Source organism: Antedon bifida, chromosome 7 (assembly GCF_963402885.1).
Source record: "Antedon bifida chromosome 7, ecAntBifi1.1, whole genome shotgun sequence".
NCBI lineage: Eukaryota > Metazoa > Echinodermata > Crinoidea > Comatulida > Antedonidae > Antedon > Antedon bifida.
The window spans coordinates 22442507-22462362 of record NC_136232.1 but is presented as its reverse complement, the minus strand read 5'-3'; the positions used below and the strand labels follow the sequence as shown (position 1 = coordinate 22462362).

Below are 19856 nucleotides of genomic sequence, written 5' to 3'. Positions count from 1 at the left end.
GTACATTCAGATATCCAAAGTGCTTTGGGTGGGTGCTGTGTTGGAACTGGGCAACAGTAGGTGGAAGGTCTCAAAACAAGCTGGGTTAAATATTATGTTGAATATGGATACGTGTTGGGTGTACTGTGTCTAGTAATATAATGCTACAGTATGAAGAAAAATAAAAGAAACTGAAATTAGGAGCCAGAATTTTATGTCAGCAAATTGACCTCAACATTTGTTTAAACATTAAAATATAAGAATGCAAAATGTAAGACTTTCATACAATTTAAAAACAATTTAATTTCCTTTTCTATTACTGTATCGCTGTACCACAGGAACTAAAGTGACTCAATGCATAAGGTCATGATAGCGGTATTCAGTTGATAATATAACTGACCCAAGTCACATGTTGCTAAGCTCAACATGAAGATTTGAAACACATTCAAGACGACCTCATTGAAATCTGCAGCTATCGCTGAACAGTATGTGGGACAGTTCACATTTTGAATGAAGGAACAAATGCGATGAGACTCTCTTCCAACGTGAATTCTTATTTGACTGTCTAACAACAATTAATCAACATAGGCTATAGACATTAGCTATACAAAAGCTCATACAGTAACAGCTGCTGCTAGCCTTGCTATGTTTATAATTACAATGGAAACTCATAGGCCCATAATAACATGCTTTTTATTACTTATATACTATAATAATTATCCTTTACCAGCTAATCAAAGACGGAAAAGATTCCTAGTAAAGATGATTAGAAAAAGTACTGTAAACACACACATGAAATATTCTAGTTACAAATATTTAAATACATCAAATGTTGTGTTTACAGTAGAAAAACGAAAAAAAAGAGGATAGAAAATGTATTAAAGTCTGACTGAATTTATTTAACTTTATAACATTTTTCTAAAAAAGTAAATAAAAAAAACTTTTACCGAAGAAAATACTATTTAAATTACAAATAGTTACCCGGTAAATCAGTCATTGAAACAACTCCTCAATTCCCACCTTTTTAATTTGCACTTTCATTTTTGATTAATTTTTTTTGTTTGCTATTCATTTTCTGTTGATTGTTTAGCGCTTAGAGGCTTCCTGCATTTGGTGCTATATTAAATTGAACATTACTTTATTATTGAAAATCACTAAAATCTAAATACATATCATTATTTGTTTTTGAGCTATGGAGAATTTTTTTTTTCAGAAATAAAAGATGAATGAATTATGAAAAAGTGTCTTCATTCTGCACTTTTTAAAAAGAGGCTTGTTTCATGATTTCATTTACTCTTAATGTATTTCAAACATCTATACATTGTTTTTGAATTAATTCATAGCATGAACTGAAATATGGTCAACACCTACTGTTACAGTCTACTAACAATGTGCTAAAAACAATATACAATACATAATGAACAATTGTGATATTTAAGGCACATCTTCAAATTAAGTACTGTAAAAAGCCCATTGTCTTTTGTCCTAGTGATAATAGCTAAGGATTACCAATCCTGGTAGTCCTTTTATAAAAATTCAAAATCATTACTTGTTAATCATTATCTTTCAATTTTATAATCTAAGATTAATAATAATGATAATTATTATTATTGTAATATTCTGAATGCAGTGAGTATCAGAGACATAAACCTTCTTTTAGAAATGTGCAACAAAAATATTCAAGAAAGTATTCAAAATAAGGACTAAAGCTCTGTCTACACTATCAAACTTATACAAATATCACTACCATATTTGGGTATACCACTACCATATTTGGGCACATCACACTTTTTGTCAAACTAGTTTGATAGTGTAGACAAAGTTTAATAGTTCCCACTTAGACGGAACACAACAGGTTACCGCAAGTAATTTGACCAACATGACGCGATGGTTCATCCAAAAAACTTGTGATTGGTCAAATTGCTCGTGATTGGTCAAATTACTTGCATTGCTGTTACATTCTTGCTTGTGGAACATCCAAGTTGGAAATAAGCTTTAGTGAATGAAAAAAGTATATTAAATTTATCATATTTGGAAGCTCTGTAAATGGACAAGAGTCCTACTAGGCTAGTCCAGTACTTAAGGCCGGCTTTTTATTCCCCCCTTTAACATGCAAAAAGCTTTGATACTGTACTCGGATTACCCAACAACGGCAATTATTAAATATGCATATTATATTATTATTAATTATAATTGGCAGAGTTAGCCGATTTGAACCTTCCATTTTTTTATTTTTTGGTGGCTGATTCATCAGAATTTCAATTGTATCAACTCTAGACTAGACTATCTATCACTATTATTTTCAAACAACAATAAGAAGAATTAGAAACATACACAAATAAAAATATTTTCTTACTATTTGCTCTAGGCCCTGGTGCTGAGCTGTGCTCCACAAGGATAATATTCTCGCGGGCTGAACACGATCCTGCATGCCAACGACGAACAATAGTCAACAGCCATGCGGTACACAGGCAATCTGGTTAGCTTCACTTATAAAACCTTTAAAATACTTCTTAAAAATCACTAAAACTGGTACAACTAACAGAAAATAAAATAAGAAAATATTTATCCCAACTATGCTGTATACTGTTCCATATTTTCGACATCTCGGTCGCTTATTTTGCTTTTTCTTTTTGTCGGAAAATCGTCATTTCATCACTTTCTCTTACACCACCAACATACGGACGGTAACACAAACAGCGCACTCAACAACACGCGAGATCAGACGGCGGGGCGATCACCCGATGACGTCAGGATAAAACCATTATTTAATAGGGTCAGGGATTTCTTTTTCTTAATTCTCTACATCATAAACATTGATTTACTAATCTATATTACACTGAATCTTGTACCAACCATTTATATTAAAATGTATGCATAATATTATTATTATCATATTATTTGTTGTAAACACTTATTGAATAATAAATGTTCATTATTCTCTGTTTACCTTATAAATAGTAGAGCGGTGTATCGCAACAAGACCTAAAAATACCAAACCAGTTATTGATTAAAAGCAGATAAAACAAATATTTTCTATAGGCCTAGGCCAGGCTGTGGACAGCATCATATCAATGGGAAAAACATTTCTTCAGCGGGTGCAAGAATTGTGTAATAATATTTTATACATCAGTACTGTAGTTGGACAGATACAGAGGGAGCTGAGAATTGAAGAGAACAGATTTACATTTTATGACGTCATTGTATGACGAAATATTGACTGTGTGGTGCAGTGTTAGCTGTTTATCGTAGTCAATTACTTTTTAAAATCAATAATCAGCCCACATTATTATTTTTAATCACGTATATACATTATCAAGCCTAATTAATTGTGGATGATGAAAATAAATGATAAATAAAAGACCATTGGAGGAGAGCCGTCATTCTCAGTTCCAACTCGATCTTAATTTTCTCAAGGTGCATAATTCCATAATTAACATCTTTTTTTAAATTCATGCTCAGATTACACTTTTCTTTTATGAATATTTTAAAGATATATTGTCCGCTGAATTGCTTTTGTTTGTCCCATAATAGTTGGATTGAAAAAAAAAATTACGTGAAAAACTAATTTAAAGCAAAAATTGGCGGCCACCAGGTTTTTGGTTGAATGTAACCGATTTTGTTTTTTTATAAGTGAAAACATTTTTTTTCTACGGAAGTGATTAAAACGTTATTAAAACTACAAAATGGCTTATTCTAAGTCAGATTTTATTAATATTCATTTTTTAGGGACAATACATCTTTAATATTCGATATCAGACTTACGTCTGTGAAGACAGTTTTACGCGCTCAGTCTTGCACTCCAGAAGGCATACCTCGATATACAGTACGGTCGACTTTTCAACTTTTACGTCAAGGCCTACTTTACGACTGCATGGAAGTCTACTACTAGCCGTAAACAATTGAGGGGGTTCATACAGTTCTGCCAGTGGATGAAATGCTGCTGTTAGCCTATCCAAACTTAGAAAATGTAATGGAGTAATTTTAATAATAGTAATATTCTTTACTCCGTGAACAAACAAATAATATGTATATTAATACATAATTGCAAGCCTTATTCATAATTAATAAAATAATATTTACACAGACTAGGCCTATAGGTATTTTTAATGATTGTATGGTTTAATAAAACAATTTTACAAAGAACAGATTTTTATATCCGCATGTTGAGAGTACAGTACTAAAGTAGGCTAATTTATTGTTAATGATGCAATACAATTTTTTCATATTTCATTATTAAATTTAAGTTTAATTTCCTGTGATAATAGGGAGGTTTCGCAACCTTACGAATACGATAACGAAAACGGATACGTCATACATTTGTGAAACTTTTGAGCTGATCCCCATTTCATATTCGTAAAGCGTATTCGTGTTGACGAATATCACCAGTCATATTCGTAACTACAAAACGAGTATAGTTTTTGATCTATTTTGCACATTTTGCATTTGAATCAGGAATGATTCATGATTATAATATAATTATAGATTTATTGAAAGTAATTTACTAAAGTAATTTACTAAAATGCCAAGTCAATTTTGATAAATAGCACTTTTTAAAGTCATCACTCGCTTTGATGTTACGGCACCAAGCAACACGTACCTGCGCTTCGCTCAAATTTACCGCAGTCATATTTTGGACGCGCCTCAATATTTCGTTGCCATGCGAACCAGATTTTTTTATGGCTTACGAAAACGAATATGTGTGCGTGACGTATCCGTTTTCGTTATCGTATTCGTAAGATTGCGAAACCTCTCTAATACTTATACAGAATACTTTATCCATGGAGGTCTATTTTTATACCTCCATGCTTTATCTAAATAACCTTTCATTCTGGAAACGAAAAACAAACAAAGTTATTATCTATTTTTACATAGCGCCACCACCAGGCCTTCAACTACTCCAAGACTGGTAGTTTATTTATTTATTTATTTATTTTGAATTACACCTTTAGATCGGTGGCACACTTAGCACAAAGGTGCATCCTTCACAATAACAATATAAAATATAACAATTAACAGAAAAGTAAAAAGGCAAAAGCAACTATCAACCCCTGTCCTATACCCCCACCCCCAATTTACATCGATACATACAGTAGATCTTTACTTTACACAAATGAATACAAAACAAAATATAGTAAAAGTGTATTAAATAAAATCAACTGATAAACACAGCTTATTACGAAAACCCACCAACCCCCTTCCCCACCCCCTTTTTCAATTTACTTAATGTAGCAATGTAGATAACATAGTTATTGAGTCCGACATGGAATTCAGGTAGTGTAACACGCAAATTGTGCCAAAATATTATTTGTACAAAATATGAATCGCCGTCTATAACCACACTAATTCACCACGCGGGGTAAAAAGGGATTGATTAATGATTGGCAGACAATGAAAGTCACCACCTAAGCTGCACCGGGTAAATACGGTATAGGTAGCTAGGTCTACTCTATGGCATGGTTAACAGGCTCATAAAAACTTAAGAAAACGTTACAATTTTACATTATTTTTCCTTCTGTTTTAAAAATCAACTCATCTCCTAAATGTTTTGGGTGAATTTGTTATTGGTCTATCGTCAATGTAAACATGTAGCTCGTATTTACCTAGCCAAAATTTCTTACATTGTGCCGTCAATTTAAATCTGTTGGAGTTATGTTTTTCAATATTTAAAGTTAAGTTGTCATTATCATATATCATTCTTGCGTGTATTCGGTCTAATTCGATATCAGGTGATAGACTATCAATTTTATTCACCTGAGCATATACTCTCTCGGCAATTGATATTACCATTTGGATTTTCCAACAGTCAGTTAGTCGCTTAGAAAATAGGCCTACATTGTAGGCTACAGTTCCACTATCTATTCGTGATGATTGACATCTGCTGTTAAAGGAATGACTTTCATCATTGGCGTTATCCTCTGGTTCTAGTTCTGACATTGAACGTTCTTGACATCTCAAAGCATTAGTTGCTCTGTCTCTGGATCGCCTTGCAGTGACGTCATCACTGTTTACCTTCCGATCAAGACTAGCCACCTGTAACGGTGCCTGTAACTGTTTATCCAGATTGGTCACAATTGCTTTAGGTTTGTCTGTTTGTTTTTTGTTAACTCTTATTTTGTCAACATGTAACTCTTTACACAACTCCTGTTCTCTGGCTTTGATACTTTCGATGAGTGACTCAGTACAGTCGTGGATGTCTTTCATACAGGAAGCTTTCTGTTGATCTGCAGCATTTTCACGAACCTTAGTTAGGCTATTCTCCACCTTTTTTCCATAATCAATCATATCTTTCTCTAATCTGTCTGAAATCCCTCGAAATCCATGCAATGGTTCAGCAGCACTACCTGTACTTCCTTCATTTTCGACAATTGCCAATAAACCATTAGCCATGAAGTTTGATGGTAGGCTGTCAATAACAGCCTCTGTAACTGGGTGTCTTTGATAGCACCGTGGGCACGTTAGGTTTCTTCCCTGTTCTTGTATCCAATTTTTAAGACAACCTTTGCAGAAGCTATGACCGCACATAAAGACCTTTGGTTCTTGAAGTTGTTCAAGACACAGTGGACATTCCAACAGTTTGCTTAGTTTGCTATCGGCCATCTTTGGTGTTTTCTGGAATAGAAAAATGTTGAAGAATTAGGCCATATTTAGTTATGTTTGTAAGCTTGAGCAATGGCAAGCGACAGCTCGGATAACCCATCACTTGTTGCGTCCTAGAAATGTGAAACAAGCTTTAAGTGTATAACCATTTTCGTAAGCCGGCCTAATCGACACTCTTCGAGAGTGTTTTTATTGTTAAACAATGTATGTAGATAGACACAGTCCTATTTTCCGATCATGGCTTGCTTTTGCAAGTCAATTCAATTCAATTTCTATTTATTTCGGAAATATCATCCATATTAATAAACTTCGCAAACGATAAGCTTAAATATATAGGATACTTCTCCATCCACAATACATTTTTGAGTTATGGAGCATGTTTGCAAACACAAGCAACAAGGATATTACCACTATTCAACATACGTTGCATGAAACCATAGGTAGATTTTCGCATGTACTCATTAAAGGAAGAGACACCATGTTCAATAAACATTGCACTGGCACTACTACTTCTAGAGACATTAGTATACGGCGCAGAGCATTATTGTAGCATACATTAAGAGATCTTCATACGATAGTTACACCAAAGGGCTGCACAATACATATTAATATAATAAGATCTAAAGAGACAACATTTAAAATTGGTAGAGCATTTCATAAATTTGCGATTGAGTGTTAAACAGATATAAATTAGGCACACTTACTCTTTATCTTGAAAGGTATAGAAGTTGTACAATGTTGCTTGATATTAGGTTAAAGGAGGGTTGGTAGAATATCAATTCTGTTTTAAAACCTCGTGGTGGTGTTGGGGAGTGTAACGTACTGAACGTTGTCCTATGTAAAGGCAATGTATAATGCTATGTGTAGATTACAGAAAAAAACCCGTTGGGGTTAGGGTTAGACTTGGTTAATCATTAATGTATTCTATTGTATTCATTTCAACATATATTCATAATCAGTTTCAATGATATATAAAACATAGGCCTATTTTACTATCCTCAATTTTGAGTTAGACTACAAACGTTCTGCTTGGTAGAATGAAGATAATATTTTTTATGAATTAATACTCTTCAACTAATGAAGTATTCTCCTCATTTAACAAATCAGCATTCAGTATTTGTATACGGTACATTCCTGTTTCGTTGCATCATTCGGAATAGAATAGGAAGAATTGTAATACAAATGTCGAGTTTGAAACTAAAGTTTGTTAGTGTAGAGATCTCTGCACTTTCTGTAGTTTGCTGAAGTGTCTACACTTTATGTGATGTGCCCATATATGGACATAATGATGTCATATCACTACCATATTTAAGCATATCACTACAATATTTGGGCATATCACTTTTTTTGTCAAACTAGTTTGATAGCGTAGACAGAACTTTGGAAAACTGTTTTGCATAAAATCAGAATTTGGTCGAGTTGCAAATAAAGTTTCAGTAGGCCTATAGACAACGCGGCCAAAGAAAATTACTATGTTCATCCAATCGGCCAGATGTAGGCTGCTTGGTGTTTCAAGGCAATTGCAAAGAGGGTAGGCTACATCCTGGTCACCTTTTATTTTTAACGTAATCAATAATCTTCTACTCAAGTATTATTTATGGTCACAAAAACATTAGGCCTACTTTAATTGATACAATCACACTCTCAACTAACAAATCACAATCCTTTTTATCATATTATTTAAGACATTTTTGTAAGTTCCAAATGCCGTTACAATTCATCAGTAACATTTTTACATTTATGAATTCCGTATTACCTCCTTTTTTCATTAATTTTCTTATATTTTTCTATACACTTGACAATGATCATCATTATCATCTATCTCGTTTAAAAATATTTTACACAGAAAGAACAATCCCTTTGTGAGTTTTTCATATTCATTTATTTGTTTTCATTTTAGAACCCGGATTATACAATGTATTTATATACAAGATAAAACGACATAATAGAAAGAGTAGACTTGTAGCAATGTTTCTGTTTATTCTGTATTTAACGGATACACCTTTGTAATATAAGTAGCCTAAATTACTAATTTAAAATTGTTTATCCAAATAAATATATCTATCTGTGTCATAGTCTACTATATATATATATTTCATATTGTAACATCTTATAGTACTTCTATTGGAAAAATTCCCAATTTAAAAATAAAACTGTTTTAAAATCAAAATTAATAGTCCTTTTTCCAGATCTATTCATTCAATTCTATCTATAACTTTTGTCAGGCTCTCTTCAAACAAAAACAAATAAAAACGTTATACTGTAATGTGTTGCTTAAAATGTTTCTGAAATATTTATTTTTTGACATCCAACAATGTACATAATGAATTAATTAAAACTCACACATAACCTTAGAATCAATTGTGATTATATACGTACGTATGAAGGCATGCATCATGAATATTCATGATATATGCACGCCCTATACAGTTTCTGCCTTAACCTAACAGGAAACAAATAATGAGTACCAGGTAAATACAAATGGAGCTAGGCCTACTCTATGGCCCAGACTCATAACAACTTGCTACGAAAACATTCTTATAATTTTAAATTATTTTTCATTCTGTTTTTAAAATCAAACTGAACCTATCTCCTAAATTTTTTGGGTGAATTTGTTATTGGTTTATCGTCGATGTAAACATGTAGCTCGTATTTACCTAGCCAAAAATGCTTACATTTTACCGTCAATGTAAATCTTTCAGAGTTATGTTTTTTAATATTAACAGTTAAGTTATCATTCTTATATGTCATTCTTGCGTGTATTTGATCTATTCCGATATCAGGTGATAGACTATCAATTTTATTCACATGAGCATATATCTTCTCGGCAACTGATATTACCCTTTCGATTTTCCAACAGTCAGTTAGTCCTTTAGCAACTACAGTTCCAATATCTATTCGTGATGACTGATCTTTGCTGCTAAAGAAATGAATTTCATCATTGGCTTTATTATCAACTGGTTCTAGTTCAGATAAATCGTTTATTTGACTCCTCAAAGAATCAGTTGCTCTGTCTCTGGATCGCATTGCAGGGACGTCATCACTGTTTACCTTCCGATCAAGAACATGTAACTGTCTATCCAGATTAGTCATAATTTCTTCAAGTTTGTCTGTTTGTTTTTTATTAACTCTTATTTTGTCAACATGTAACTCAGCGACTTCTTTACACAACTCCTGTTCCTTTGCTCGGAGACTTTCAATGAGTGATTCCGTGCAGTCATGGATGTCTTTCACACAGGCTTCTTTCTGTTGATCTAAATGTGCAGCATTTTGGCGAACCTTAACCAGGCTATTCTCCACCTTTTTTCTATAATCAATCGTATCTTTCCTCAATCTGTCCGAAAACCCTCGAAATTCATGCAATGGTTCAGCAACACTATCTGTCTTTTCGACAATTTCCAATAAACCATTAGCCATGACGTTTGGTGGTAGGTTGTCAATACCAGCTTCTGTAACTGGGTGCCGTTGAACGCACACTGGGCACGTCAGTTTTCCTCTTTTTTCTTGCATCCATTTTTTAAGACAACCTTTGCAGAAGCTATGAGCGCACTTTAAGACCTTTGGTTCTTGAAATCGTCCAAGACACATCGGACATTCCAACAGTGTGCTTATTTGGCTTTCGGCCATCTTTAGTATTTTCTGGAATAGAAAATAACGGATTATTTCCAAAAATGTTTAATAAGAATAATAAGGAAAATTATTAGTTAATTTATGATTGTAAGCCGTATCCTATGGGCACAAAAAAGAGTTGGTTTAGTCTTGACCAATAACAAGCGAGAGCTCGAGTAATCCATCACTTATTGCGTCATAGAAGTGTATAACTAACCTGAGCCGGCCTTACACTCTTCGAGAGTGTTTTGGAAACATGAACTAATGTATTGGCAGAAACAGTCCAATTTCACGATCATGATTTGCCTTTCAACAATTCGATTCAAGTTCTTTTATTTCTAAAATTTAATCCATATCAAAAAATGTACAAACAGAAAAAGAAAAAAGAAAATTCGCAAACGATAAGCTTAAATATATAGGATACTTCTCCATCCACAATACATTTTTTGGGTTATGGAGCATATGTTTGCAAACACAAGCAACAAGAATATTACAACTATTCAACATACGTTGATTATTGCTTCTTGCAAGTGTTAAACAAAATTAAGATCACTTACCCCTTACAAATGTATAAAATAGAAGTTGTAGAATTTTGCTTGATAATTATAGACTGACGGGAGGGTTGGTAGAAAAGCCAACCGCAGCTTTCGGTCACCCTGTTTACGAATCAATTCTGGGTGGTGTTTGGGGAGTGTACCGTACTGAACTTTGTCCTATGTAAACCCAATGTATACTGCTATTTGTAGATTACAGAGTTAGTGCATGTTAATCATTAATGTATTCTATTGTATTCATTTTAACACACAATCATTCAATCAGGTAACAACAATATATAAAACATAGACCAATTTTCAACTAATGAAGTATTCTCCTCATTTAACAAATCAAAATTCAGTATTTGTATACAGCACATGTGTTCTAAAACAATCCTATTTCGTTGCATCATTCATGATAGATATGAAGAATATTGTAATACAAATTTCGTGTTTGAAACTAAAGTTGGTTATTGTAGAGATATCTGCACTTTCTGTAGTTTGCTGAAGTTCCTCAACTAGGGTTCTACACTGTCTACACTTTATGTGATGTGCCCATATATGGACATGATGATGTCATATCACTACCATATTTAAGCATATCACTACAATATTTGGGCATATCACTTTTTTTTTGTCAAACTAGTTTGATACAATCACACTCTCAATAAACAAATCACAATCTTTTTTTTTCTTGTAAACCTTAACTAATAATTCCTTTGGAATTTTAATCGACATATGGAAAAAATGCTCACGTTGAAGAGACTGCATTTGTGTTATACAAGTCTATGTTCTAGACCGTTATTCGAATTAATATTAGCAAAAAGATAACTATTTTGGCAGATGTGGCGTTTCATATGTATAACAATTGAGCTTTTAATTAAGACAAAAATCGAAACGCCGACTGGTCGACTATAAAAAAAAAGACAATACAGATTTTGGGGGAAACTCGTACACAATTTACAATACTGAAAATGTAGGATATGCTTTGTTTGTTAGCATGATAGCGCCTGCAATCGTCAAGTTATCATTCTGAATGTTTCGGTGTAAATAGGCCTACTTACAGAACATGCCTATTAAAAATCGGTTCATTAATAACTTCACAAATAAAAAAAAAGAAAAATTTGTATTCCTTTTACATGGGCCGAAATATCAACATGCGCCCTCTGTGTTGCCTAGTACTTTTCATTTCATTATTTATTTGGTCTATTTAAGTATATACAAAACAAAAAAAACTGAAATTGGGGAGACCAGGGTCAACCTAAGTGAACTTAATCACTGTAGCTGAGCCGGTTGACCCAACCCCAAAGTCACTGAGCGCTTTCTTAGTTTTTGTAAAAGATACATAAAATGAGTCGCATTTACTGAAATCTATGACCCAAGTGACCTAGATGTTTTTCTACCATATTTTCAATTTCAAAAATTATTTAAAATCTACATTGTTGTAAATAAAGTGAAATAGTAGACTTGTAGCAATGTTCCTGTTTATTCTGTATTTAACGGATACACCTTTGTAATATAAGTAGCCTAAATTACTAATTTAAAATTGTTTATCCAAATAAATATATCTACGCGTCATACTCTACTCCCATAACATATATATTTCATATTGTAACATCTTATAGTACTTCTATCGGAAAAACTGTTTTAAAATCATCTACAAATAAATAGTCCTTTTTTCAGATCTATTCATTCAATTCAGTCTTTTATTTCGGAATCTCTGGTCCATAGAAGGTAAAATTACATATAAATTAATTAAAAATAAACAAAACTGTAGTAATTACTACTACTACTCATCTCAGGATGGCACTCCACCTGGAGAGCATCTTTGACTTATATAAGACGTTGCTTATAACCAGGAGACTAAGACGATTCCACCTGTTTTCAATAATGGAAAAAATCATTTATCCGACGTCTGGACCCGACGACTGGACCCACGTCTAGATTAGCTGGCGTACACCCCAGTCCAGATCAGAGACTGTGCATTCAACAATCCAACCTTTCATCTTCTAAACATTAATGAACTGTTTAATGGGTTTCCGTCGATGTAGACGGTTAACTCATATTTTCCAAAACAAATATAACTACAACATACGGCAGTCAGGGTAAAACAATTTGGTGACTTTTTTTCAACATTTACAATTATATTTTCTTCTTTCTTCTTAAATAATGGTACCCATGTCAATGTTGCCTCAACTTGGTCTATAGTAATATCAGGTGCCAAACTATCAATTTTATTCACATATGCATATATTGTTCGTCCGAGTTCCATTCCTCTTTTGACTTCCCAACAATCAGCTAGACTTTTTGTAACAACACTCCCAACAAAATTTTCTTCTGAAGCTATCAGGTTTGTTTCAAAAAAATTGATTTCACCATTATCAACGGGATTTAATTGTGGTACATCAGCGATGCAATTTATCAAATTGTCCATTTCCATTTGTTTAGATTTCACAGCAATCGCTTTTTCAGTTTTTAATATACGATTTAGCGATTTCAATTTTGTATCAAAATCAGCCAGGATTTCCTTCAGTTCATTCGCTTGTTTTTCATTAACTTTTGTTTTTTCGTCATATAGGTCATAGACTTCTGTACATAGTTTCTGTTGCTTTTCCCTGATACTTTGGATCAGTGATTCAGTGCGGCTTATGATCTCTTTTACGGACGAATCTCTGCGTTCATCTAACTGTGTAATATTATCAAGAACTTTTGTCAGGCTCTCTTCAACCTTGTTTCTGCAATCATTTGCATCTTTGGTCAAAACCTCTGCCATTTCTTTAAATTCGTCGAAAGGTTCTGCAATAGTGTACGTAGTGTGCATATTGTGATCAAAAATACAATCTCTGCAGATTGGAGTATCGCAATCTCCACAGAAAAATGTCAACTCTTCCTTGTGTTGGCGACAGCGGCTTGTGTGCAGGAGGCCTAGCTGATGCGGATTCATGGACTCAATTTTCTCCTTCAAATAGACATTGTGACTTTCCAATTCTCGTATCTTCGAATGGTAATTATTACAGGAAGAACACAAGAATTGTCTACAATTGGCGCAATAATATTCTGTCTGTTCTTTTTCACAAACACTGCAAACCATCTCTTTTCTCTTTTCAACTTCTTCTACGATTTCCAACAAATAATTGAGATAATAGTTTGAGGGTAGGCCATCGATGCCAGCTTCAGGAACTTTATAGCATTTCTTACAAAGAGGACATTTTACCGTTTCCATTTCTTCTACCAATTTCTTTATACAGTCTTTGCAAAAGCTATGAGCGCAGTTGAGACATTTTGGTTCCTTAAGTTGCCCAGCACATACTGAGCAATCCAAGATATTAATATCATCATCCAAATCAATTTCTGACTTACTTTTTGCTGCCATGTTGATAATCTGAAAAAAAAAAAGAATTCACTAATCACACTCGGGTATATTCTTACCTTTTTGATTGATTAATCATGTATCACATACCTTTCAGTAGTTCAAATGGAGTCATGTTTAACAGTTCTATTTAATGGTACAATTGCACGTCTTCTTTTCCCAAATTTTCTTTTTTATTTGTAAACATTTTCAGAATTTCGTTCGAAAAAAACAACCTGTAGTGACCAATGTATTGTACAGGCTTCAATGCAACGCCTATGACGCACTTCCGTTACAACAAGCTGGCAGAGGTTTTAATATTATTTCTGAACTCCCAAAAACTACAAAATTTAGGGAGAGGCTATCCTCACACCCCTCCCCTGAATCCTTTTACACCCTGCCCATGTTTTGTAATATTTGTTTTTTTATGAAATCGGATAAAAGAAAAGTTAAGGAAATAAATTCGCATAGGCCTAAGAGAAACGAAATGTTTTGCACGATTCCTATCACATAACCCAGTGGGCACAGAACATAATTTCAACGTTGAATCAACGTTGAAATATAGTTGATTTGTTGAAATCATGTTGTCAGCGTATTTCAAACGTTGAATCAACGTTGAAATAACATTTTTTCCCTAACTATTTTTTTAACGTTTATTAATAAACATTGAATCAACGTTGAAATAACATTTTCTTTTCAATAAAATGTTTATGTTCATTTATCAATGTTAATCAAACGTTGAAATAACATTGTCTTTTTAACTAGTAATTTACGTTAATTTATAAATGTTGATTCAACGTTGAAATAACATCGTCTTTCTAACAAATGTTTTACGTTAATTTATAAATGTTGATCCAACGTTGAAATAACATTGTATTTTTAACTAGAAATTTACGTTATTTTATCAATGTTGATACAACGTTAAAATAACATTGTATTTTAACTAGTAATTTACGTTAATTTATCAATGTTGATCCAACGTTGAAATAACATTGTATTTTTAACTAGAAATTTACGTTAATTTACCAATGTTGATCCAACGTTGAAATAACATTGTATTTTTAACTAGAAATTTACGTTTTATTATCAATGTTGATCCAACGTTGAAATAACATTGTCCTTCTAACTAGTAATTTAAGTTAATTTATCAATGTTGATCCAACGTTGAAATAACATTGTCTTTCTAACTAGTAATTTACGTTAATTTATCAATGTTGATCCAACGTTAAAATCACATTGTATTTTTAACTAGAAATTTACATTAATTTATCAATGTTGATCCAATGTTGAAATAACATTGTATTTTCAACTAGAAATTTACGTTAATTTATCAATGTTGATCCAACGTTGAAATAACATTGTATTCTTAACAAGAAATTTACGTTAATTTATCAATGTTGATCCAACGTTAAAATAACATTGTATTTCTAACTAGTAATTTACGTTAATTTATCAATGTTGATCCAACGTTGAAATAACATTGTATTTTTAACTAGTAATTTACGTTAATTTATCAATGTTGATCCAACGTTGAAATAACATTGTATTTTTAACTAGTAATTTACGTTAATTTATCAATGTTGATCCAACGTTGAAATAACATTGTCTTTCTAACTAGTAATTTACGTTAATTTATCAATGTTGATCCAACGTTGAAATAACATTGTATTTTTAACTAGAAATTTACGTTAATTTATTAATGTTGATCCAACGTTTAAATAACATTGTCTTTCTAACTAGTAATTTACGTTAATTTATCAATGTTGATCCAACGTTGAAATAACATTGTATTTTTAACTAGTAATTTACGTTAATTTATCAATGTTGATACAACGTTGAAATAACATTGTATTTTTAACTAGTAATTTACGTTAATTTATCAATGTTGATTTAACGTTGAAATAACATTGTCTTTCTAACTTGTAATTTACGTTAATTTATCAATGTTGATCCAACGTTGAAATAACATTGTATTTTTAACTAGAAATTTACGTTAATTTATCAATGTTGATCCAACGTTGAAATAACATTGTATTTTTAACTAGAAATTTACGTTAATTTATAAATGTTGATCCAACGTTGAAATAACATTGTATTTTTAACTAGTAATTTACGTTAATGTATCAATGTTGATCTAACGTTGAAATAACATTGTCTTTCTAACTAGTAATTTACGTTAATTTATCAATGTTGATACAACGTTGAAATAACATTGTATTTTTAACTAGTAATTTACGTTAATTTATCAATGTTGATCCAACGTTGAAATAACATTGTATTTTTAACTAGAAATATACGTTAATTTATTAATGTTGATCCAACGTTGAAATAACATTGTATTTTTAACTAGAAATTTACGTTAATTTATCAATGTTGATCCAACGTTGAAATAACATTGTATTTTTAACTAGAAATTTACGTTGTTTTATCAATGTTGATCCAACGTTTAAATAACATTGTCTTTCTAACTAGTAATTTACGTTAATTTATCAATGTTGATCCAACGTTGAAATAACATTGTATTTTTAACTAGTAATTTACGTTAATTTATCAATGTTGATACAACGTTGAAATAACATTGTATTTTCAACTAGTAATTTACGTTAATTTATCAATGTTGATTTAACGTTGAAATAACATTGTCTTTCTAACTAGTAATTTACGTTAATTTATCAATGTTGATCCAACATTGTATTTTTAACTAGAAATTTGCGTTAATTTATCAATGTTGATCCAACGTTGAAATAACATTGTATTTTTAACTAGAAATTTACGTTAATTTATAAATGTTGATCCAACGTTGAAATAACATTGTCTTTCTAACTAGTAATTTACGTTAATGTATCAATGTTGATCTAACGTTGAAATAACATTGTCTTTCTAACTAGTAATTTACGTTAATTTATCAATGTTGATCATCCAACGTTGAAATAACATTGTATTTTTAACTAGAAATTTACGTTATTTTATCAATGTTGATACAACGTTGAAATAACCTTGTATTTTTAACTAGTAATTTACGTTAATTTATCAATGTTGATCCAACGTTGAAATAACATTGTATTTTTAACTAGAAATTTACGTTAATTTATTAATGTTGATCCAACGTTGAAATAACATTGTATTTTTAACTAGAAATTTAGGTTAATTTATCAATGTTGATCCAACAACGTTGAAATAACATTGTATTTTTAACTAGAAATTTACGTTATTTTATCAATGTTGATCCAACGTTGAAATAACATTGTCTTTCTAACTAGTAATTTACGTTAATGTATCAATGTTGATCCAACGTTGAAATAACATTGTATTTCTAACTAGTAATTTACGTTAATTTATCAATGTTCATCCAACGTTAAAATAAAATTGTCTTTCTAACTAGTAATTTACGTTAATTTATCAATGTTGATCCAACGTTATTTTAATGTTAAAATCCAGTTGTCATTTTCAAATGACATGTTTTCAACGTTGAAAACTGTTGAAATTATGTTGTTTTTTCAAACAATTATTATTTTTGTTTTTCAATGTTAATTAAACGTTAAATTAAAGTTAAATTCTATTTAATACTTTGGTTAAAATGACATGTTTTTAACGTTAATATTAAATAATATGTGTTTAAGTGCGTTGCCATTGATGTTTCAACGTTAAATTAACATTAGATTTCAGTTGGCGTTTTTTTTATCCTCCTTTATTGTAAAACAATAAATGTATGATGTAGCTTGATTATTGGTTATTTAGGAATTTTAGATTGGCAAATATTATTGTCTCTGTATAATAATTAATACAAAAATGTTCTAGCTAGAAGTTGTGTTGAAAATTGAATGATCCTTTCATGCAAGATCAAATTTCATAAGATAAGAGCTTGTCAATGTCATTGGTTAGTTTCGTTTTGATCAAATTTTGAAACTGGTGTCAGTAATTTCAGTTACTTCGACGTAGGCTAGGCCTATAGGCCTAGTAGTGGTGTGTAGAAAAAAAAGGCTCATCATTGAAATTGTCAAATAAGTATGTTTTCAGGTAGGAAAACAATCTTTTTTATTTGTAATCTACTAATTTATAAGCTTAGAGCTTGACTATTTTACCCTTATCAATAGCTAGCCTCTAGTCTAGTAGGCCACACATGCATAGCTAGGCTATAGGTAGTAGCCTAAGTAGGCTAGGCAGGCTGCCAAACTGATGAACTGAATTCCATCACTAGGCCTACAGTAGTGGAAGCATTTAGTATCATGCCTGTCAAGGGCAAACATTTGCCTTGCCAAGGATAACTACAGTACTGTACTTATTATGGTTATAAAATGGTATGTATTAGGCCATAGTTCAATTCTTTCTTTATTTATCCAAAAGTATACATAAATATAACATTTGATTATAATATATAATTAGTTGGCCTAGCTAGCTTTTTGCTAGGCTGTCTACAGTAGCTGCTAATGCTATTATTAGTATTAATACAGTAGTATACAAACACATGCTAGCCTAGGACGGCTATTTGTTAAACTCACTCGCTTTCTTTATTTCAGATTGTAGGCCTAGCTAAGGCCCTTAGAGGCCTATGCCTAGCTAGAGTACAAAATAATGAAGTACATGTACATGTATAATCTTTTCTATGTGAATCAAACGAGAAAAATCTAATGGATGATCAATATTTTTATATACAAAAGGTTGGTATTTATAGTTCTTAACTTTAATATTGAATAAATATTAATACAGTGTTGCAATATTATTTACATAAATTGAATTGATTGCATATTTTACGTGTAAGTGTGAAATGATGTTCTGAATTGAATTTCTGTTTATGTACAGTATCATTTTTGAACAATGTGTTAAAGATATAATTGAACTGAACAATTTTTTTTTTAAATGTTTTGTTGAATATGCCGTCACTATAGAGTTGTTCACTTTGACCAAAAATTAGATTTTAAAAAATGCATTTGTACCTGAATAGGGGGACAATTTAAACAAACAATGGTTTTTGGTTAAATATACTGTTTATTTTGTATTTTTGTTAAGTGAAATCTTTATTGTTTTTGTTTATTTTCTACGGCAAGTGAATATCTTTGTTAAAATTGTAAAATGGCAAGGTATTCAAAGTATGATTGTATTAATCTTCATTGTTCATGTTTTTTGGGGACAATAAATCTTTCAATTAATTTTTTACTGTATTATTTTTGTTTAAAACTACAGTAACTTAATTGAATTTGTTTCAGGTTTGGAAAAATGATATTGCCACACTTTTGGAAAGCATAGGACAATGTCAACACAGGAATCGAGGCAACTGTTTATTGACTAATCGGAACAATGCAATTACAGTATTGTGTTATTGCCATTTCATTTGGACTTCTGCAACATTAGCACAAGGCACCTGTGACGTGTGTTGTATTTATTGTGTTTTACTGTAATCAGCCAATATTTATAGTTATTCAATCATGTTAGTTGGCAAACATATTACAAACTTGTTATTAGTATATTTGTTATACTTAACTTTGGTACCTGAGAACTGTCAGTGAGTATGTACATTATTTGATTGTTGCTTGGATTTTGCCTGATGATTTGATAACACCTGATTAAATGTTATTTTACGTTTTTATAGAAATTAAAGATTAGTAAGATATACAGTATTTATAAAATGTCTCTATTGATGGATTCTGCGACGTAACAGTATACTTTACTACCAACTAATTTAAAACCATTGATTCAAATTGGATATAGTAATTCAACAAATCAATTACCATTGAAAATATGCCAGATTTCAGCTTGATTTATTTTGATTGTGTTACTATAAGCTGTTC

General features: G+C 31.5%; 1 protein-coding gene and 1 long non-coding RNA gene across 4 annotated transcripts in view; one reads left to right on the top strand and one right to left on the bottom strand.

The window, feature by feature from the left end:
- Window positions 1-2657, bottom strand: part of LOC144848460 (homeodomain-interacting protein kinase 3-like) — a 61608-nt gene extending 58951 nt beyond the window's left edge. Inside the window, exon 1 of the mRNA XM_078705201.1 lies at window positions 2336-2657. The gene's annotated coding sequence lies outside the window, so the exon portion shown is untranslated. The remainder of the gene's footprint in view (window positions 1-2335) is intronic.
- The window catches only part of LOC144848567 (uncharacterized), a 99744-nt gene extending 80193 nt beyond the window's left edge, over window positions 1-19551 (top strand). The window contains exons 2-4 of one of the 3 annotated variants that reach the window (XR_013613871.1): window positions 18029-18087; window positions 18588-18728; window positions 19275-19551. This is a non-coding gene — a long non-coding RNA (uncharacterized LOC144848567). Of the gene's footprint in view, window positions 1-17963; window positions 18088-18295; window positions 18369-18587; window positions 18729-19274 lie in introns of those variants that run through there. The other 2 variants (XR_013613870.1, XR_013613872.1) reach the window with 2 other exon arrangements.
- The last annotated feature ends 305 nt before the right edge of the window (window positions 19552-19856 follow it).